Below are 8,904 nucleotides of genomic sequence, written 5' to 3' on the forward strand. Positions count from 1 at the left end.
TTACACCACTCAAAAAAGTACTTCATTGTTCTTCTTCACTCAAGTAAAAGTATCAATACTGCAATGTAGAAATACTCTGTTACAAGTTGAAGTCCTGTATTCAACATTGAGTAAAAGTACAAAAGTATCGTCAAAATATACTTGTAAAGTAGGATAAAACAGTACTGTAGTCCTCCCAGAGGGGGCTCCTCACTGGCAGGTGAGTCAGTAGGATACAACAGTGTGTCCTCCCGGTGGGGGCTCCTCACTGGCAGGTGAGTCAGTAGGATACAACAGTGTGTCCTCTCGGAGGGGGCTCCTCACTGGCAGGTGAGTCAGTAGGATACAACAGTGTGTCCTCCCGGAGGGGGCTCCTCACTGGCAGGTGAGTCAGTAGGATACAACAGTACTGTAGTCATCCCGGTGGGGGCTCCTCACTGGCTGGTGAGTCAGTATAGGATACAACACCACGTCCTCCCAGTGGGGGCTCCTCACTGACAGGTGAGTCAGTAGGATACAACAGCACGTCCTCCCGGTGGGGGCTCCTCACTGGCAGGTGAGTCAGTAGGATAAAACAGTACTGTAGTCCTCCCGGTGGGGGCTCCTCACTGACAGGTGAGTCAGTAGGATATGACAGTACTGTAGTCCTCCCGGTGGTGGCTCCTCACTGGCAGGTGAGTCAGTATAGGATACAACAGTACGTCCTCCCGGTAGGGGCTCCTCACTGGCTGGTGAGTCAGTAGGATACAACAGTACGTCCTCCCGGTGGGGGCTCCTCACTGGCAGGTGAGTCAGTAGGATAAAACAGTACTGTAGTCCTCCCGGTGGGGGCTCCTCACTGACAGGTGAGTCAGTAGGATATGACAGTACTGTAGTCCTCCCGGTGGGGGCTCCTCACTGGCAGGTGAGTCAGTATAGGATACAACAGTACGTCCTCCCGGTAGGGGCTCCTCACTGGCTGGTGAGTCAGTAAAATACAACAGTACGTCCTCCCGGTGGGGGCTCCTCACTGGCAGGTGAGTCAGTAGGATACAACAGTACGTCCTCCCGGTGGAGGCTCCTCACTGGCAGGTGAGTCAGTATAGGATACAACAGTACTGTAGTCCTCCCGGTGGGGGCTCCTCACTGGAAGGAGTTGGCATGCAGACTGAATTGGGGAGAAAAATGCGGTATAGCCTAGTGGTTCTCAAAGTGTTCACATCAAACGACCCCCAAATTAGTATGTAGCTATTTGTCCACCCCCAGTATTTGTGTTGTTAAGGAGAGAGAGAGAGAGAGAGAGAGAGAGAGAGAGAGAGAGAGAGAGAGAGAGAGAGAGAGAGAGAGTGAGCGAGAAAGAGAAAGAGGCAGAGAGGAGAGAGAGAGAGAGAGAGAGAGAGAGAGAGAGAGAGGGGGGGGGGGGGAGAGGGAGGGGGAGAGAGAGTGAGAGAGAAAGAGAAAGAGGCAGAGAGGAGAGAGAGAGAGAGAGAGAGAGAGAGAGAGAGAGAGAGAGGGAGCGAGAGGGAGAGAGAGAGAGAGAGGGAGCGAGAGGGAGAGAGAGAGAGGGGGAGAGAGGGAGCGAGAAAGAGGCAGAGAGGAGACAGAGAGAGAGAGGGAGAGAGGGAGAGGAGAGAGAGAGAGGGAGCGAGAGGGAGAGAGAGAGAGAGAGAGAGAGAGAGAGAGAGAGGGTGAGAGAGTGAACGAGAAAGAGGCAGAGGAGAGAGAGAGAGAGAGAGAGAGAGGAGAGAGAGAGAGGGAGCGAGAGGGAGAGAGAGAGAGAGAGAGAGATAGAGAGGGAGCGAGAAAGAGAAAGAGGCAGAGAGGAGAGAGAGAGAGAGAGAGAGAGGGAGAGGGAGAGGGAGGGGGAAGAGAGAGTGAGTGAGAAAGAGAGGCAGAGAGGAGAGAGAGAGAGAGAGAGAGAGAGAGAGAGAGAGGTTGACTCCATACAGCCCAGAGTAACGGAACAGAGCACACGGCAGGACAAGGACTTTAAAGGTAGGTGTTGAACAGTTACTTTAATAACTCTATGATTTCATCACTGTGTTTGACTGATTTCTATGTTTCTATATTCTACTGTAAGACTGATGATCCTATAGTCTATTTCTATGTTCTACTGTTAGACTGATGATAGGTGCTTGGTTTACTTGTGATCTATATGTATTTGATGCATTACCTTATGTTGTTCTTACAGTAAATCACTCTGGATTAAGAGTGTCTGATACATGCTTCCACTTATATATTAGCCTATATAAGGCTATTGTATATTGTAATATATATTATATATGGTATATTATTGTAATATATTAGATATTGTAAACTGTCAGTGTGATGTAGTTAACAGTAAACATCAGAATGATTCAGGGACTTATTGAATATCTAAGTTTTCCCATTTGTCCAGCCTTCACATTGTCAACGTTTACTCTCTTTACCCTTTGATGTCATTATTACAATGGAATGATCCTTCCTTCCTTCCTTCCTTCCTTCCTTCCTTCCTTCCTTCCTTCCTTCTCCGTCCAGATCTACAATGCGTCTCTCCTCAGTGTCTGTCAGCCGCATCACATTCCTCCTGGCGTGGATCCATCTGCTCCTCTGGCCCTGTAGCGACGGCAGCAGGGTCCACGGCCCACCCAGCGATGGGAGCAAGGCCCACGGTCCACCCAGAGGTCCACCCAGCGATGGGAGCAAGGCCCACGGTCCACCCAAAGGTCCACCCAGCGACGGGATCAAGGCCCACAGTCCACCCAGCGATGGGAGCAAGGCCCACGGTCCACCCAGTGATGGGAGCAAGGCCCACGGTCCACCCAGTGGTCCACCCAGCAATGGGAGCAAGGTCCGCGGTCCACCCAGCGATGGGAACAAGGCCCACGGTCCACCCAGCGGTCCACCCAGCGATGGGAGCAATGCCCACGGTCCACCCAGCGGTCCACCCAGCGGTCCACCCAGCGATGGGAGCAATTATCACGGTCCACCCATCGGTCCACCCAGCGGTGGGAGCAAGGCCCACGGTCCACCCAGAGGTCCACCCAATGGGTCTTCTCCTCCTGGTCAGTGGTGTAAAGTAACTAATTACATTTAGTAGGGCAGCTGAGAGGCTCCGACAGCACCCGAGTGTCATGTTTTCGTAACATGGTTTGTTGGGACCCTTATGGTGTCTAGTTACGTTTTCTTCTTGTTGCCCGGGTCTACTAATGTCCCATGGGGGGTATTTTTAACCCTTTCTTACACCTACCCCCAAAATTAACCATTACAATGGAGCTAAAACAAAATACCATAACTCTTGAACTAAACAACATGCAGAGACAAATGGACACATTTTTCTATATAATTTGGACCCAGGGAATTCAGTAAAGTGGTTATTATTAAGATTCAAGATTACCAGAAAACTTTCAAATCAGATCTATACTTCTCTTTGTACAAAATGTTTGAGGTGTATTATTTTTTTTACCACATGCTATTTAGGACCCTTATGGTGTCTAGTTAAGAGGTCTTTTTGTTACCCAGGTCAAAATGTCACAAGGGGTTCATTTTAACCCTTTCTTACACCTATCGCCAAAACGAACCATAAGATGGAGATAAAAGAAATGCCATAACTCTTGAAGTAAACAACATACAGAGCCACAAATAGCCACATATTTCTATAAAATTTGGACCCAAGGAATTAGTTAAAGTGGTTATTATTAAGATTCAATCACATCTTGACTCTATTTCAGGACAGAAACAACAAAACACGATCAGAAAACATTTAGTAGAGGCCCCAAAAGGGGTCCATGTGCACCCCCCTTTTTGTTTGGATTTTTGGCATCCATATGGGACCTCTAATATAGGCTACAGATTTTGATGATCCCAAGAAAACAAAAAGGTCCAAAGTGTGTTTTGTTATGTTGTATTACATATGAGACCTGCATAATTGCTGGATGGAAGTAACACCGGTGAGACTGTCTTTCAGAGAACGTGTGAACATTTAGAGATAGACCATTTGGATTCTAGACAACCTCAGGTTTCCAATGGGACCAACCTTGTCATGCCACCTTGTCGGGAAGGGGGTGAATACTAAAGCATCTATAGACCCCATACACAGGCCACTGTACTGTATCTATAGACAGCATCTCAACCCAACTCAACTCAACACAAAATATATTTATAAAGCACATTTGACTCTTTTTCCCCCATATATATACAGACCCCGACAATAGGGGGCGCCATATCCCAAGTCTGTATATATACGTACCCCAACGTATACTCCGTCTATATAATGGTTGAGTCCCAGCTCTGCGTTTAACATTGGTTTTGATTTTTGATTCATTTATTAGATCCCCATTAGCTTACTGTGAGTCACAGCAGCTATTCTTCCTGGGGTCTTAAACATATCATCATTAAAACATTTCTTCCATATTATTACAGACATTCACACACAACATTCATCCAACACAACAATACAACACAAAACCACTCATGATCCGTCTACTACATTTGATAGCTAGCTCCACAGTACAATAAAATCTTCAACATTGATAATAAAGTAAATATACATTATAATGGGATATATAGCTCATATGCATCTCCTTCACATCTCTTGAGTGAACAAAAACAACTTCAGCTTCTTCTTAATACTCATATAGTTATCCTCATAAACAAAAAACATAGGTAAAGAGTTCCATGCCACCATTGCTCTGTAATGGACTGGTCTTTGTTTAACATTTTGTTCTACATGAAGGCAGCAGGAATCGACCCTCTGCTGACTGCCGAGTAAAATAATGATGTGTATCTGAGAACAATGATAAATCATTATAAATTATTGCTGGGGTTTTAGTTGTGATGATGTTTTTTCACAAAACACAGTAATGAATAATCCAACCTACTTTTTACACTTAACCACACTAGATCATTGTTCATTGTACTTACTTACACGAGCTGCTTTGTTTGTAACCACCATATCACCACATAATTTCGTAATCTTCTTGCTGAAGTAATCACCTAGGTAATTAGCAATATCTAATGGCTTAGTGAAAAACCTGCCTTCTGCTTCCAAGTACGAGGGTGTTTGATTTACTTTCCTTCCCGTCAATTCATTGCGTGTGTTCCATATGTTCCTACTGTCTAAATTAGCATTCACAATTCTGTTTTAAAAATAAATCATTTTTTTTTGTTTTCGTTAAATTTCTTCACATAATTTCTTCATTTCCTACAGTAGGCCTATATATCTTCCATTGTAATACATCATTTGATTTGATTGCTTCTGCCTTAGCATTATTTCTTTGAGCCATATATTTTCTGAGTTATTGGTCCAACCATGGAGATATAGAACAGAACGAAAATACATCGCATGGATGCACCTGGGACGTATCCTCAGTGATGTATCCCAAGGTCATCAGGGTTTCGGGTCTCGCGGACATCATACCCCTCACTCAGGTGACCCAGCCGGGGTGATCATGAGTCACTATAAATAGAATACCTCAGAACGAAAATACATTGCATGGATGCAACTGGGACGTATCCTCAGTGATGTATCCCAAGGTGTAATATTTCACAGTTCACTTTTTTACAGGAACATGTGTATCAATAATTGGCATTAACAAGTTATTAAGAGCCTGTTTGGATCATCTTCCTGTAGGACTGTTGACCAGTCAATTTCCTTTACCTCATCATAATAATTGTTTTCATTAAAATATCTAAACATCCTCTTTTGAATAATCTTCTGACCCGATTTTGGAACTTTAGTCTTCCTTCCAATTGCAACTACATTATGATCGGTACAACCTACAGGAATTGATACTGCTTTCGAGCACAGCTCAGCCACATTTGTAAAGATTAAATCAATACAAGTTGATGTTTTTGAACCATCTGGGTCCGCTTCCTATGGCAACGCCCCACCTATGGGATTGAAAATACAATCACGGTGTAAAGCAGTTGAAAGGAGGATTTTCAAACCTCCATAAATCGGACTCTAGGAGAGCTGTCCTTGGTGGATCTTCTGCCATCCAAAATTCGGATTTAATTTGTGCCTTTGTACCGCGACGCTCCCGCCATGTAAAAGCTTCTGACGAAAGGTAAAAAGAGTGTGCTTGTTCCAATGATACTAGAGTGTGTGTATCGAGTGTGTGGCAGGCTCAGCTGTCCCTAAAGACCACACAGAAGGAAGTAGTCTTTAATACATATTGGCAAATATCAATTGACTGGGGGGCCGAGGCTCTGGAACAGCCTGCCCCCAGTGGGATGCAGTTGCTGCAAAGGCTCAGTAGATGCAGTACAGTGGTCTACATATGCACTGCAATTATCTATAGATATAGTACAGTATCTACACAGGCACTATAGTAGTCTACATTGCATCTTAATAATAACCCCTTTAATGAATTCCTTGGGTCCAAATTATATAGAAAAATCACACCCGTGTGAACTGAGTGGTGTAAGGTCTTAGCCTGTCTGACGTAATTAAATCATGTCTGACGTAATGAAATCACACCCGGGTGAACAGGGTGAACATAGCAACCATGCTCATTTTTTCTGCACAAACAAAGCCAGTTGTATGAAATCACACCCGGGTGAACAGGGTGAACATAGCAACCATGCTCATTTTTTCTGCACAACAAAGCCAGTTGTAGGAGTGGTTTACACCACTCAAAAAAGTGGTTATTTGTCTCTGTATGTTGTATGTTGTATCTTGTACTTCAAGAGTTATGGCTATTTTATGGTTATGGTTATTTCTATTATCTCCCTCTTATGGTTCGTTTTGGCGATAGGTGTAAGAAAGGGTTAAAATGAACCCCTTGTGACATTATTTGACCTGGGCAACAAGAAGACACCTTAACTAGACTTAACTAGACACTAGACTTAACTAGACACCATAAGGGTCCTAAAAAGCATGTGGTAAAAAAGAATGCACCTCAAACATTTTATACAAAGTATGTATAGCTGTGATTTGAAAAGAATATGGTCGTTTTGGCTGTTTTTGTCCTGACATGGAGTCAAGATGTGCTTGAATCTTAATAATAACCACTTCACTGAATTCCCTGGGTCCAAATTATATGGAAAAATAGTAGTAGTCTACAGATGCACTACAGTGGTCTACAGATGCACTACAGTGGTCAACAGATGCATTAGATTAGAGTGGTCTACAGATGCACTAGAGTGGTCTACAGATGCACTACAGTGGTCTACAGATGCACTACAGTGGTCAACAGATGCATTAGATTAGAGTGGTCTACAGATGCACTAGAGTGGTCTACAGATGCACTACAGTGGTCTACAGATCACAACAGTGGTCTACAGATGCACTAGAGGGGTCTACAAATATAGTGCAGTGGTATACATATGCAGTACAGTGGTCTATAGATGCAGTACAGTGGTCTACAGAAGCACTACAGTGGTGTGTAGACCACTGAACTACATCTGTAGACCACTGACATGATCTGCAGACCACTGTAGTGCATCTGTAGACCACTGTAGTGCATCTGTGGACCACTGTTGTGATTTGGAGACCACTGCACTTTATCTATAGACCACTCTAGTGCATCTGTAGATGACTCTAGTGCATATGTAGACAACTGTTCTATATCTATAGACCACTCTAGTGCATCTGTAGACCACTGTAGTGCATCTGTAGACCACTGTAGTGCATCTGTAGACCACTGTAGTGCATCTGTAGACCCCTGTAGTGCATCTGTAGACCACTGTAGTGCATCTGTAGACCCCTGTAGTGTATCTGTAGACCACTGTAGTGCATCTGTAGACCACTGTAGTGCATCTGTAGACCCCTGTAGTGCATCTGTAGACCACTGTAGTGCATCTGTAGACCCCTGTAGTGCATCTGTAGACCACTGTAGTGCATCTGTAGACCACTGTAGTGCATCTGTAGACCACTGTAGTGCATCTGTAGACCACTGTAGTGCATCTGTAGACCACTGTAGTGCATCTGTAGACCACTGTAGTGCATCTGTAGACCCCTGTAGTGCATCTGTAGACCACTGTAGTGCATCTGTAGACCACTGTAGTGCATCTGTAGACCCCTGTAGTGCATCTGTAGACCCCTGTAGTGCATCTGTAGACCACTGTAGTGCATCTGTAGACCCCTGTAGTGCATCTGTAGACCACTGTAGTGCATCTGTAGACCCCTGTAGTGCATCTGTAGACCACCCGTATGTTGTTTACTTCAAGAGTTATGGCATTTCTATTATCTCCCTCTTATGGTTCGTTTTAGCGATAGGTGTAAGAAAGGGTTAAAATGAACCCCTTGTGACATTATTTGACCTGGGCAACAAGAAGACATCTTAACTAGACACCATAAGGGTCCTAAAAAGCATGTGGTAAAAAAGAATACACCCCAAACATTTTGTACAAAGAGAAGTATAGCTGTGATTAAAAAAAAAATGATGGTCGTTTTTGGCTGTTTTTGTCAAGATGTGCTTGAATCTTAATAATAACCACTTTACTGAATTCCCTGGGTCCAAATTATATGGAAAGATGTGTTAATTTGTCTCTGTATGTTGTTTACTTCAAGAGTTATGGTATTTTGTGTTCGCTCCATTGCAATGGTTAATTTTGGGGGTATAGGTGTAAGAAAGGGTTAATAAATACCCCCCATGGGACATTAGTTGACCCGGACAACAAGAAGAAAACGTAACTAGACACCATAAGGGTCCCAAAAAAAACATCTCACGAAAACATGCCACTCGTCCATAAAAGGTTGTCAATAGAGAGTATGCGCATGCTTAAAGTGAATGGCACATCGAGTGGCAAATCGAGTGGCAAAGCAACAGGCAAAGTGAGTTTAACATTGTTTAATGTTGTTTAATGCAATCAGATAAGACTTTTCTGTGTGGAAGTATATGGGCTGTCAAGGCCAGAAAGTAGTTTTTTGCCACTCAGTAGGCGTTCCTGCATAACTTCCTGGTTTGATGATGATGTCACACGCATACCCTCTATACTGGAATGAGCTCCCTCTCACACTGA

This window comes from Electrona antarctica (genome assembly GCF_951216825.1).
Source record: "Electrona antarctica genome assembly, chromosome: 13".
Lineage (NCBI taxonomy): Eukaryota > Metazoa > Chordata > Actinopteri > Myctophiformes > Myctophidae > Electrona > Electrona antarctica.